Here is a 16629-nt window from a genome sequence, read left to right on the forward strand (position 1 = left end):
TATATATATATATATATATATATACACTGGCGGTTAGCAAAATTCTGCACTGTCCTCCTACTATATACTGCGTACAACTAAAATGCAGCACAGGTGCGGATGCATAGAATAATTGATGACACAGAGGTAGAGCAGTGGACTACTGTACCGTACTGCTATATATATACTGGTGGTCAGCAAAATTCTGCTCTGTCCTCCTACTATATTCTGTGCACAAATAAAATGCAGCACGGGTATGGATGCATAGTATACTTGACGACACAGAGGTAGAGCAGAGGACTACTGTACCGTACCGCTATATATATATATATATATATATATATATATATACTGGTGGTCAGCAAAATTCTGCACTGCCCTCCTACTATATACTGCGCACAACTAAAATGTAGCACAGGTATGGATGCACAGTATACTTGATGACACAGAGGTAGAGCAGTGGACTACTGTACCATACTGCTATTTATATATATACTGGTGGTCAGTAAAATTCTGCAATGTCCTCCTACTATATACTGCGCACAACTAAAATGCAGCACAGGTATGGATGCATAGTATAGTTGAATACACAGAGGTAGAGCAGTGGACTACTGTACCGTACTGCTATATATATATATATATACTGGTGGCCAGCAAAATTCTGAACTGTCATCCTACTATATACTGCGCACAACTAAAATGCAGCACAGGTATGGATGCATAGTATACTTGACGACACAGAGGTAGAGCAGTGGACTACTGTACCGTACTGCTATATATATACTGGTGGTCAGCAAAATTCTGCACTGTCCTCCTATTATATACTGCGCACAACTAAAATGTAGCACAGGTATGGATGCCTAGTATACTTGACGACAAAGAGGTAGAGCAGTGGACTACTGTACCATACTGTTATATATATACTGGTGGTCAGCAAAATTCTGCACTGTCCTCCTACTATATACTGCGCACAACTAAAATGCAGCACAGGTATGGATGCATAGTATACTTGACGACACAGAGGTAGAGCAGAGGACTACTGTACCGTACTGCTATATAAATACTGGTGGTCAGCAAAATTCTGCACTGTCCTCCTACTATATACTGCACAAAACTAAAATGCAGCACAGGTATGGATGCATAGTATACTTGATGACGCAGAGGTAGAGCAGTGGACTACTGTACCGTACTGCTATATATATATATATATATATACACACACTGGCGGTTAGCAAAATTCTGCACTGTCCTCCTACTATATACTGCGTACAACTAAAATGCAGCACAGGTGCGGATGCATAGAATAATTGATGACACAGAGGTAGAGCAGTGGACTACTGTACCGTACTGCTATATATATACTGGTGGTCAGCAAAATTCTGCTCTGTCCTCCTACTATATTCTGTGCACAAATAAAATGCAGCACGGGTATGGATGCATAGTATACTTGACGACACAGAGGTAGAGCAGAGGACTACTGTACCGTACTGCTATATATATAATGGTGGTCAGCAAAATTCTGCAATGTCCTCCTACTATATACTGCGCACAACTAAAATGCAGCACAGGTATGGATGCATAGTATAGTTGAATACACAGAGGTAGAGCAGTGGACTACTGTACTGTACTGCTATATATATATATATATATATATATATATACTGGTGGTCAGCAAAATTCTGCACTTTCCTCCTACTATATACTGCACACAACTAAAATGCAGCACAGGTATGGATGCATAGTATACGTGATGACACAGAGGTAGAGCAGTGGACTACTGTTCCGTACTGCTATATATATATACTGGTGGTCAGTAAAATTCTGCACTGTCCTCCTACTATATACTGCGCACAACTAAAATGCAGCACAGGTGTGGATGCATAGTATACTTGACGACACAGAGGTAGAGCAGTGGACTACTGTACCGTACTGCTATATAAATACTGGTGGTCAGCAAAATTCTGCACTGTCCTCCTACTATATACTGCACACAACTAAAATGCAGCACAGGTATGTATGCATAGTAAACTTGATGACTCAGAGGTAGAGCAGTGGACTACTGTACCGTACTGCTATATATATATATATATATATATATATAAATACACTGGCGGTCAGCAAAATTCTGCACTGTCCTCCTACTATATACTGCGTACAACTAAAATGCAGCACAGGTGTGGATGCATAGTATACTTGATGACACAGAGGTAGAGCAGTGGACTACTGTACCGTACTGCTATATATATATATAAATACTGGTGGTCAGTAAAATTCTGCACTGTCCTCCTACTATATACTGCGCACAACTAAAATGCAGCACAGGTGTGGATGCATTGTATACTTGACGACACAGAGGTAGAGCAGTGGACTACTGTACCGTACTGCTATATAAATACTGGTGGTCAGCAAAATTCTGCACTGTCCTCCTACTATATACTGCACAAAACTAAAATGCAGCACAGGTATGGATGCATAGTATACTTGATGACGCAGAGGTAGAGCAGTGGACTACTGTACCGTACTGCTATATATATATATATATATATATATATATACACTGGCGGTTAGCAAAATTCTGCACTGTCCTCCTACTATATACTGCGTACAACTAAAATGCAGCACAGGTGCGGATGCATAGAATAATTGATGACACAGAGGTAGAGCAGTGGACTACTGTACCGTACTGCTATATATATACTGGTGGTCAGCAAAATTCTGCTCTGTCCTCCTACTATATTCTGTGCACAAATAAAATGCAGCACGGGTATGGATGCATAGTATACTTGACGACACAGAGGTAGAGCAGTGGACTACTGTACCATACTGCTATTTATATATATACTGGTGGTCAGTAAAATTCTGCAATGTCCTCCTACTATATACTGCGCACAACTAAAATGCAGCACAGGTATGGATGCATAGTATAGTTGAATACACAGAGGTAGAGCAGTGGACTACTGTACCGTACTGCTATATATATATATATATATATATATATATATACTGGTGGTCAGCAAAATTCTGCACTGCCCTCCTACTATATACTGCGCACAACTAAAATGTAGCACAGGTATGGATGCACAGTATACTTGATGACACAGAGGTAGAGCAGTGGACTACTGTACCATACTGCTATTTATATATATACTGGTGGTCAGTAAAATTCTGCAATGTCCTCCTACTATATACTGCGCACAACTAAAATGCAGCACAGGTATGGATGCATAGTATAGTTGAATACACAGAGGTAGAGCAGTGGACTACTGTACCGTACTGCTATATATATATATATACTGGTGGCCAGCAAAATTCTGAACTGTCATCCTACTATATACTGCGCACAACTAAAATGCAGCACAGGTATGGATGCATAGTATACTTGACGACACAGAGGTAGAGCAGTGGACTACTGTACCGTACTGCTATATATATACTGGTGGTCAGCAAAATTCTGCACTGTCCTCCTATTATATACTGCGCACAACTAAAATGTAGCACAGGTATGGATGCCTAGTATACTTGACGACAAAGAGGTAGAGCAGTGGACTACTGTACCATACTGTTATATATATACTGGTGGTCAGCAAAATTCTGCACTGTCCTCCTACTATATACTGCGCACAACTAAAATGCAGCACAGGTATGGATGCATAGTATACTTGACGACACAGAGGTAGAGCAGAGGACTACTGTACCGTACTGCTATATAAATACTGGTGGTCAGCAAAATTCTGCACTGTCCTCCTACTATATACTGCACAAAACTAAAATGCAGCACAGGTATGGATGCATAGTATACTTGATGACGCAGAGGTAGAGCAGTGGACTACTGTACCGTACTGCTATATATATATATATATATATATACACACTGGCGGTTAGCAAAATTCTGCACTGTCCTCCTACTATATACTGCGTACAACTAAAATGCAGCACAGGTGCGGATGCATAGAATAATTGATGACACAGAGGTAGAGCAGTGGACTACTGTACCGTACTGCTATATATATACTGGTGGTCAGCAAAATTCTGCTCTGTCCTCCTACTATATTCTGTGCACAAATAAAATGCAGCACGGGTATGGATGCATAGTATACTTGACGACACAGAGGTAGAGCAGAGGACTACTGTACCGTACCGCTATATATATATATATATATATATATACTGGTGGTCAGCAAAATTCTGCACTGCCCTCCTACTATATACTGCGCACAACTAAAATGTAGCACAGGTATGGATGCACAGTATACTTGATGACACAGAGGTAGAGCAGTGGACTACTGTACCGTACTGCTATATATATATATATATACTGGTGGCCAGCAAAATTCTGAACTGTCATCCTACTATATACTGCGCACAACTAAAATGCAGAACAGGTATGGATGCATAGTATACTTGACGACACAGAGGTAGAGCAGTGGACTACTGTACCGTACTGCTATATATATACTGGTGATCAGCAAAATTCTGCACTGTCCTCCTACTATATACTGCGCACAACTAAAATGTAGCACAGGTATGGATGCCTAGTATACTTGACGACAAAGAGGTAGAGCAGTGGACTACTGTACCATACTGTTATATATATACTGGTGGTCAGCAAAATTCTGCACTGTCCTCCTACTATATACTGCGCACAACTAAAATGCAGCACAGGTATGGATGCATAGTATACTTGACGACACATAGGTAGAGCAGAGGACTACTGTACCGTACTGCTATATATATATATATATATATATATATATACTGGTGGTCAGCAAAATTCTGCACTGCCCTCCTACTATATACCGCGCACAACTAAAATGTAGCACAGGTATGGATGCATAGTATACATGACGACACAGAGGTAGAGCAGTGGACTACTGTACCGTACTGCTCTATATATATACTGGTGGTCAGTAAAAATCTGCACTGTTCTCCTACTATATACTGCGCACAACAAAAATGCAGCACAGGTGTGGATGCATAGTATACTTGATGACACAGAGGTAGAGCAGTGGACTACTTTACCGTACTGCTATATAAATACTGGTGGTCAGCAAAATTCTGCACTGTCCTCCTACTATATACTGCACACAACTAAAATGCAGCACAGGTATGGATGCATAGTATACTTGACGACACAGAGGTAGAGCAGTGGACTACTGTACCGTACTGCTATATATATACTGGTGGTCAGCAAAAATCTGCACTGTCCTCCTACTATATACTGCGCACAACTAAAATGCAGCACAGGTATGGATGCATAGTATACTTGACGACACAGAGGTAGAGCAGTGGACTACTGTACTGTACTGCTATATATATACTGGTGGTGAGCAAAAGTATACGCTGTCCTCCTACTATATACTGCGCACAACTAAAATGCAGCACAGGTATGGATGCATAGAATACTTGAAGACACAGAGGTAGAGCAGTGGACTACTGTACCGTACTGCTATATATATATACTGGTTGTCAGTAAAATTCTGCACTGTCCTCCTACTATATACTGTGCACAACTAAAATGCAGCACAGGTGTGGATGCACTGTATACTTGACGACACAGAGGTAGAGCAGTGGACTACTGTACCCTACTGCTATATAAATACTGGTGGTCAGCAAAATTCTGCACTGTCCTCCTACTATATACTGCACACAACTAAAATGCAGCACAGGTATGGATGCATAGTATACTTGATGACGTAGAGGTAGAGCAGTGTACTACTGTACCCTACTGCTATATATATATATATATATATATATACACTGGTGGTCAGTAAAATTCTGCACTGTCCTCCTACTATATATTGCACACAACTAAAATGCAGCACAGGTGAGGATGCATTGTATACTTGACGACACAGAGGTAGAGCAGAGGATTACTGTACCGTACCGCTATATATATATATATATATATATATATATATATATACTGGTGGTCAGTAAAATTCTGCACTGTCCTCCTACTATATACTGCGTACAACTAAAATGCAGCACAGGTGTGGACGCATAGTATACTTGAAGACACAGAGGTAGAGCAGTGGACTACTGTACCGTACTGCTATATATATAATGGTGGTCAGCAAAATTCTGCAATGTCCTCCTACTATATACTGCGCACAACTAAAATGCAGCACAGGTATGGATGCATAGTATAGTTGAATACACAGAGGTAGAGCAGTGGACTACTGTACTGTACTGCTATATATATATATATATATATATATATACTGGTGGTCAGCAAAATTCTGCACTGTCCTCCTACTATATACTGCACACAACTAAAATGTAGCACAGGTATGGATGCATAGTATACGTGATGACACAGAGGTAGAGCAGTGGACTACTGTTCCGTACTGCTATATATATATACTGGTGGTCAGTAAAATTCTGCACTGTCCTCCTACTATATACTGCGCACAACTAAAATGCAGCACAGGTGTGGATGCATAGTATACTTGACGACACAGAGGTAGAGCAGTGGACTACTGTACCGTACTGCTATATAAATACTGGTGGTCAGCAAAATTCTGCACTGTCCTCCTACTATATACTGCACACAACTAAAATGCAGCACAGGTATGTATGCATAGTATACTTGATGACACAGAGGTAGAGCAGTGGACTACTGTACCGTACTGCTATATATATATATATATATATATATACACTGGCGGTTAGCAAAATTCTGCACTGTCCTCCTACTATATACTGCGTACAACTAAAATGCAGCACAGGTGCGGATGCATAGAATAATTGATGACACAGAGGTAGAGCAGTGGACTACTGTACCGTACTGCTATATATATACTGGTGGTCAGCAAAATTCTGCTCTGTCCTCCTACTATATTCTGTGCACAAATAAAATGCAGCACGGGTATGGATGCATAGTATACTTGACGACACAGAGGTAGAGCAGAGGACTACTGTACCGTACCGCTATATATATATATATATATATATATATACTGGTGGTCAGCAAAATTCTGCACTGCCCTCCTACTATATACTGCGCACAACTAAAATGTAGCACAGGTATGGATGCACAGTATACTTGATGACACAGAGGTAGAGCAGTGGACTACTGTACCATACTGCTATATATATATATATACTGGTGGTCAGTAAAATTCTGCAATGTCCTCCTACTATATACTGCGCACAACTAAAATGCAGCACAGGTATGGATGCATAGTATAGTTGAATACACAGAGGTAGAGCAGTGGACTACTGTACCGTACTGCTATATATATATATATATACTGGTGGCCAGCAAAATTCTGAACTGTCATCCTACTATATACTGCGCACAACTAAAATGCAGCACAGGTATGGATGCATAGTATACTTGACGACACAGAGGTAGAGCAGTGGACTACTGTACCGTACTGCTATATATATACTGGTGGTCAGCAAAATTCTGCACTGTCCTCCTATTATATACTGCGCACAACTAAAATGTAGCACAGGTATGGATGCCTAGTATACTTGACGACAAAGAGGTAGAGCAGTGGACTACTGTACCATACTGTTATATATATACTGGTGGTCAGCAAAATTCTGCACTGTCCTCCTACTATATACTGCGCAAAACTAAAATGCAGCACAGGTATGGATGCATAGTATACTTGACGACACAGAGGTAGAGCAGAGGACTACTGTACCGTACTGCTATATATATATATATATATATATATATATATATATACTGGTGGTCAGCAAAATTCTGCACTGCCCTCCTACTATATACTGCGCACAACTAAAATGTAGCACAGGTATGGATGCATAGTATACATGACGACACAGAGGTAGAGCAGTGTACTACTGTACCGTACTGCTCTATATATATACTGGTGGTCAGTAAAAATCTGCACTGTTCTCCTACTATATACTGCGCACAACAAAAATGCAGCACAGGTGTGGATGCATAGTATACTTGATGACACAGAGGTAGAGCAGTGGACTACTTTACCGTACTGCTATATAAATACTGGTGGTCAGCAAAATTCTGCACTGTCCTCCTACTATATACTGCACACAACTAAAATGCAGCACAGGTATGGATGCATAGTATACTTGACGACACAGAGGTAGAGCAGTGGACTACTGTACCGTACTGCTATATATATACTGGTGGTCAGCAAAAATCTGCACTGTCCTCCTACTATATACTGCGCACAACTAAAATGCAGCACAGGTATGGATGCATAGTATACTTGACGACACTGAGGTAGAGCAGTGGACTACTGTACTGTACTGCTATATATATACTGGTGGTGAGCAACATTATACGCTGTCCTCCTACTATATACTGCGCACAACTAAAATGCAGCACAGGTATGGATGCATAGAATAATTGACGACACAGAGGTAGAGCAGTGGACTACTGTACCGTACTGCTATATATATACTGGCGGTCAGCAAAATTCTGCACTGTCCTCCTACTATATACTGCTCACAACTAAAATGCAGCACAGGTATGGATGAATAGCATACATGACGACACAGAGGTAGAGCAGTGGACTACTGTACCGTACTGCTATATATATACTGGTGGTCAGCAAAATTCTGCACTGTCCTCCTACTATATTCTCTGCACAAATAAAATGCAGCACAGGTATGGATGCATAGTATACTTGACGACAAAGAGGTAGAGCAGAGGACTACTGTACCGTACTGCTATATATATATATATATATATATATATATATATATATACTGGTGGTCAGCAAAATTCTGCACTGCCCTCCTACTATGTACTGCGCACAACTAAAATGTAGCACAGGTATGGATGCATAGTATACTTGACGACACAGAGGTAGAGCAGTGTACTACTGTACCGTACTGCTCTATATATATACTGGTGGTCAGTAAAAATCTGCACTGTTCTCCTACTATATACTGCACACAACTAAAATGCAGCACAGGTATGGATGCATAGTATACTTGATGACGCAGAGGTAGAGCAGTGGACTACTGTACCGTACTGCTATATATATATATATATATATATATATACACTGGCGGTCAGCAAAATTCTGCACTGTCCTCCTACTATATACTGCGTACAACTAAAATGCAGCACAGGTGTGGATGCATAGAATAATTGACGACACAGAGGTAGAGCAGTGGACTACTGTACCGTACTGCTATATATACTGGTGGTCAGCAAAATTCTGCTCTGTCCTCCTACTATATTCTGTGCACAAATAAAATGCAGCACGGGTATGGATGCATAGTATACTTGACGACACAGAGGTAGAGCAGAGGACTACTGTACCGTACCGCTATATATATATATATATATATATATACTGGTGGTCAGCAAAATTCTGCACTGCCCTCCTACTATATACAGCGCACAACTAAAATGTAGCACAGGCATGGATGCATAGTATACTTGATGACACAGAGGTAGAGCAGTGGACTACTGTACCGTACTGCTATATATACTGGTGGTCAGCAAAATTCTGCACTGTCTTCCTACTATATACTGCGCACAACTAAAATGCAGCACAGGTATGGATGCATAGTATACTGGATGACACAGAGGTAGAGCAGTGGACTACTGTACCGTACTGCTATATATATATATATATATATATATATATACTGGTGGTCAGTAAAATTCTGCACTGTCCTCCTACTATATACTGCGCACAACTAAAATGCAGCACAGGTGTGGATGCATAGTATACTTGAAGACACAGAGGTAGAGCAGTGGACTACTGTACCGTACTGCTATATAAATACTGGTGGTCAGCAAAATTCTGCACTGTCCTCCTACTATATACTGCACACAACTAAAATGCAGCACAGGTATGGATGCATAGTATACTTGATGACGCAGAGGTAGAGCAGTGGACTACTGTACCGTACTGCTATATATATATATATATATATATATATATACACACTCTGGCGGTCAGAAAAATTCTGCACTGTCCTCCTACTATATACTGCGTACAACTAAAATGCAGCACAGGTGTGGATGCATAGTATACTTGACGACACAGAGTTAGAGCAGTGGACTACTGTACCGTACTGCTATATATACACTGGCGGTCAGCAAAATTCTGCACTGTCCTCCTACTATATACTGCGTACAACTAAAATGCAGCACAGGTGTGGATGCATAGAATAATTGACGACACAGAGGTAGAGCAGTGGACTACTGTACCGTACTGCTATATATATACTGGTGGTCAGCAAAATTCTGCTCTGTCCTCCTACTATATTCTGTGCACAAATAAAATGCAGCACAGGTATGGATGCATAGTATACTTGACGACACAGAGGTAGAGCAGAGGACTACTGTACCGTACCGCTATATATATATATATATATATATATATATATACTGGTGGTCAGCAAAATTCTGCACTGCCCTCCTTCTATATACAGCGCACAACTAAAATGTAGCACAGGCATGGATGCATAGTATACTTGATGACACAGAGGTAGAGCAGTGGACTACTGTACCGTACTGCTATATATACTGGTGGTCAGCAAAATTCTGCACTGTCCTCCTACTATATACTGCGCACAACTAAAATGCAGCACAGGTATGGATGCATAGTATACTTGATGACACAGAGGTAGAGCAGTGGACTACTGTACCGTACTGCTATATATATATATATACTGGTGGTCAGTAAAATTCTGCACTGTCCTCCTACTATATACTGCGCACAACTAAAATGCAGCACAGGTGTGGATGCATAGTATACTTGAAGACACAGAGGTAGAGCAGTGGACTACTGTACCGTACTGCTATATAAATACTGGTGGTCAGCAAAATTCTGCACTGTCCTCCTACTATATACTGCACACAACTAAAATGCAGCACAGGTATGGATGCATAGTTTACTTGATGACGCAGAGGTAGAGCAGTGGACTACTGTACCGTACTGCTATATATATATATATATATATATATATATAAATACACTGGCGGTCAGCAAAATTCTGCACTGCCCTCCTACTATATACTGCGCACAACTAAAATGTAGCACAGGTATAGATGCATAGTATACATGACGACACAGAGGTAGAGCAGTGTACTACTGTACCGTACTGCTCTATATATATACTGGTGGTCAGTAAAAATCTGCACTGTTCTCCTACTATATACTGCGCACAACAAAAATGCAGCACAGGTGTGGATGCATAGTATACTTGATGACACAGAGGTAGAGCAGTGGACTACTTTACCGTACTGCTATATTAATACTGGTGGTCAGCAAAATTCTGCACTGTCCTCCTACTATATACTGCACACAACTAAAATGCAGCACAGGTATGGATGCATAGTATACTTGACGACACAGAGGTAGAGCAGTGGACTACTGTACCGTACTGCTATATATATACTGGTGGTCAGCAAAAATCTGCACTGTCCTCCTACTATATACTGCGCACAACTAAAATGCAGCACAGGTATGGATGCATAGTATACTTGACGACACAGAGGTAGAGCAGTGGACTACTGTACTGTACTGCTATATATATACTGGTGGTGAGCAAAATTATACGCTGTCCTCCTACTATATACTGCGCACAACTAAAATGCAGCACAGGTATGGATGCATAGAATACTTGAAGACACAGAGGTAGAGCAGTGGACTACTGTACCGTACTGCTATATATATACTGGCGGTCAGCAAAATTCTGCACTGTCCTCCTACTATATACTGCTCACAACTAAAATGCAGCACAGGTATGGATGAATAGCATACATGACGACACAGAGGTAGAGCAGTGGACTACTGTACCGTACTGCTATATATATACTGGTGGTCAGCAAAATTCTGCACTGTCCTCCTACTATATTCTCTGCACAAATAAAATGCAGCACAGGTATGGATGCATAGTATACTTGACGACAAAGAGGTAGAGCAGAGGACTACTGTACCGTACTGCTATATATATATATATATATATATATATACTGGTGGTCAGCAAAATTCTGCACTGCCCTCCTACTATGTACTGCGCACAACTAAAATGTAGCACAGGTATGGATGCATAGTATACTTGACGACACAGAGGTAGAGCAGTGTACTACTGTACCGTACTGCTCTATATATATACTGGTGGTCAGTAAAAATCTGCACTGTTCTCCTACTATATACTGCACACAACTAAAATGCAGCACAGGTATGGATGCATAGTATACTTGATGACGCAGAGGTAGAGCAGTGGACTACTGTACCGTACTGCTATATATATATATATATATACACTGGCGGTCAGCAAAATTCTGCACTGTCCTCCTACTATATACTGCGTACAACTAAAATGCAGCACAGGTGTGGATGCATAGTATACTTGACGACACAGAGGTAGAGCAGTGGACTACTGTACCGTACTGCTATATATATACTGGTGGTCAGCAAAATTCTGCAATGTCCTCCTACTATATACTGCGCACAACTAAAATGCAGCACAGGTATGGATGCATAGTATAGTTGAATACACAGAGGTAGAGCAGTGGACTACTGTACCGTACTGCTATATATATATATATATATATATATATATATACACTGGCGGTCAGCAAAATTCTGCACTGTCCTCCTACTATATACTGCGTACAACTAAAATGCAGCACAGGTGTGGATGCATAGAATAATTGACGACACAGAGGTAGAGCAGTGGACTACTGTACCGTACTGCTATATATACTGGTGGTCAGCAAAATTCTGCTCTGTCCTCCTACTATATTCTGTGCACAAATAAAATGCAGCACGGGTATGGATGCATAGTATACTTGACGACACAGAGGTAGAGCAGAGGACTACTGTACCGTACCGCTATATATATATATATATATATATACTGGTGGTCAGCAAAATTCTGCACTGCCCTCCTACTATATACAGCGCACAACTAAAATGTAGCACAGGCATGGATGCATAGTATACTTGATGACACAGAGGTAGAGCAGTGGACTACTGTACCGTACTGCTATATATACTGGTGGTCAGCAAAATTCTGCACTGTCTTCCTACTATATACTGCGCACAACTAAAATGCAGCACAGGTATGGATGCATAGTATACTGGATGACACAGAGGTAGAGCAGTGGACTACTGTACCGTACTGCTATATATATATATATATATATACTGGTGGTCAGTAAAATTCTGCACTGTCCTCCTACTATATACTGCGCACAACTAAAATGCAGCACAGGTGTGGATGCATAGTATACTTGAAGACACAGAGGTAGATCAGTGGACTACTGTACCGTACTGCTATATAAATACTGGTGGTCAGCAAAATTCTGCACTGTCCTCCTACTATATACTGCACACAACTAAAATGCAGCACAGGTATGGATGCATAGTATACTTGATGACGCAGAGGTAGAGCAGTGGACTACTGTACCGTACTGCTATATATATATATATATATATATATATACACACTCTGGCGGTCAGAAAAATTCTGCACTGTCCTCCTACTATATACTGCGTACAACTAAAATGCAGCACAGGTGTGGATGCATAGTATACTTGACGACACAGAGTTAGAGCAGTGGACTACTGTACCGTACTGCTATATATACACTGGCGGTCAGCAAAATTCTGCACTGTCCTCCTACTATATACTGCGTACAACTAAAATGCAGCACAGGTGTGGATGCATAGAATAATTGACGACACAGAGGTAGAGCAGTGGACTACTGTACCGTACTGCTATATATATACTGGTGGTCAGCAAAATTCTGCTCTGTCCTCCTACTATATTCTGTGCACAAATAAAATGCAGCACAGGTATGGATGCATAGTATACTTGACGACACAGAGGTAGAGCAGAGGACTACTGTACCGTACCGCTATATATACATATATATATATATATATATACTGGTGGTCAGCAAAATTCTGCACTGCCCTCCTTCTATATACAGCGCACAACTAAAATGTAGCACAGGCATGGATGCATAGTATACTTGATGACACAGAGGTAGAGCAGTGGACTACTGTACCGTACTGCTATATATACTGGTGGTCAGCAAAATTCTGCACTGTCCTCCTACTATATACTGCGCACAAATAAAATGCAGCACAGGTATGGATGCATAGTATACTTGATGACACAGAGGTAGAGCAGTGGACTACTGTACCGTACTGCTATATATATATATATACTGGTGGTCAGTAAAATTCTGCACTGTCCTCCTACTATATACTGCGCACAACTAAAATGCAGCACAGGTGTGGATGCATAGTATACTTGAAGACACAGAGGTAAAGCAGTGGACTACTGTACTGTACTGCTATATAAATACTGGTGGTCAGCAAAATTCTGCACTGTCCTCCTACTATATACTGCACACAACTAAAATGCAGCACAGGTATGGATGCATAGTATACTTGATGACGCAGAGGTAGAGCAGTGGACTACTGTACCGTACTGCTATATATATATATATATATATATATATATATAAATACACTGGCGGTCAGCAAAATTCTGCACTGCCCTCCTACTATATACTGCGCACAACTAAAATGTAGCACAGGTATAGATGCATAGTATACATGACGACACAGAGGTAGAGCAGTGTACTACTGTACCGTACTGCTCTATATATATACTGGTGGTCAGTAAAAATCTGCACTGTTCTCCTACTATATACTGCGCACAACAAAAATGCAGCACAGGTGTGGATGCATAGTATACTTGATGACACAGAGGTAGAGCAGTGGACTACTTTACCGTACTGCTATATTAATACTGGTGGTCAGCAAAATTCTGCACTGTCCTCCTACTATATACTGCACACAACTAAAATGCAGCACAGGTATGGATGCATAGTATACTTGACGACACAGAGGTAGAGCAGTGGACTACTGTACCGTACTGCTATATATATACTGGTGGTCAGCAAAAATCTGCACTGTCCTCCTACTATATACTGCGCACAACTAAAATGCAGCACAGGTATGGATGCATAGTATACTTGACGACACAGAGGTAGAGCAGTGGACTACTGTACTGTACTGCTATATATATACTGGTGGTGAGCAAAATTATACGCTGTCCTCCTACTATATACTGCGCACAACTAAAATGCAGCACAGGTATGGATGCATAGAATACTTGAAGACACAGAGGTAGAGCAGTGGACTACTGTACCGTACTGCTATATATATACTGGCGGTCAGCAAAATTCTGCACTGTCCTCCTACTATATACTGCTCACAACTAAAATGCAGCACAGGTATGGATGAATAGCATACATGACGACACAGAGGTAGAGCAGTGGACTACTGTACCGTACTGCTATATATATACTGGTGGTCAGCAAAATTCTGCACTGTCCTCCTACTATATTCTCTGCACAAATAAAATGCAGCACAGGTATGGATGCATAGTATACTTGACGACAAAGAGGTAGAGCAGAGGACTACTGTACCGTACTGCTATATATATATATATATATATATATATATATACTGGTGGTCAGCAAAATTCTGCACTGCCCTCCTACTATGTACTGCGCACAACTAAAATGTAGCACAGGTATGGATGCATAGTATACTTGACGACACAGAGGTAGAGCAGTGTACTACTGTACCGTACTGCTCTATATATATACTGGTGGTCAGTAAAAATCTGCACTGTTCTCCTACTATATACTGCACACAACTAAAATGCAGCACAGGTATGGATGCATAGTATACTTGATGACGCAGAGGTAGAGCAGTGGACTACTGTACCGTACTGCTATATATATATATATATATATATATATATATATATACACTGGCGGTCAGCAAAATTCTGCACTGTCCTCCTACTATATACTGCGTACAACTAAAATGCAGCACAGGTGTGGATGCATAGTATACTTGACGACACAGAGGTAGAGCAGTGGACTACTGTACCGTACTGCTATATATATACTGGTGGTCAGCAAAATTCTGCAATGTCCTCCTACTATATACTGCGCACAACTAAAATGCAGCACAGGTATGGATGCATAGTATAGTTGAATACACAGAGGTAGAGCAGTGGACTACTGTACCGTACTGCTATATATATATATATATATATATATATATACACTGGCGGTCAGCAAAATTCTGCACTGTCCTCCTACTATATACTGCGTACAACTAAAATGCAGCACAGGTGTGGATGCATAGAATAATTGACGACACAGAGGTAGAGCAGTGGACTACTGTACCGTACTGCTATATATACTGGTGGTCAGCAAAATTCTGCTCTGTCCTCCTACTATATTCTGTGCACAAATAAAATGCAGCACGGGTATGGATGCATAGTATACTTGACGACACAGAGGTAGAGCAGAGGACTGCTGTACCGTACCGCTATATATATATATATATATATACTGGTGGTCAGCAAAATTCTGCACTGCCCTCCTACTATATACAGCGCACAACTAAAATGTAGCACAGGCATAGATGCATAGTATACTTGATGACACAGAGGTAGAGCAGTGGACTACTGTACCGTACTGCTATATATACTGGTGGTCAGCAAAATTCTGCACTGTCCTCCTACTATATACTGCGCACAACTAAAATGCAGCACAGGTATGGATGCATAGTATACTGGATGACACAGAGGTAGAGCAGTGGACTACTGTACCGTACTGCTATATATATATATATATAT

Source organism: Pseudophryne corroboree, chromosome 9 (genome assembly GCF_028390025.1).
Source record: "Pseudophryne corroboree isolate aPseCor3 chromosome 9, aPseCor3.hap2, whole genome shotgun sequence".
NCBI lineage: Eukaryota > Metazoa > Chordata > Amphibia > Anura > Myobatrachidae > Pseudophryne > Pseudophryne corroboree.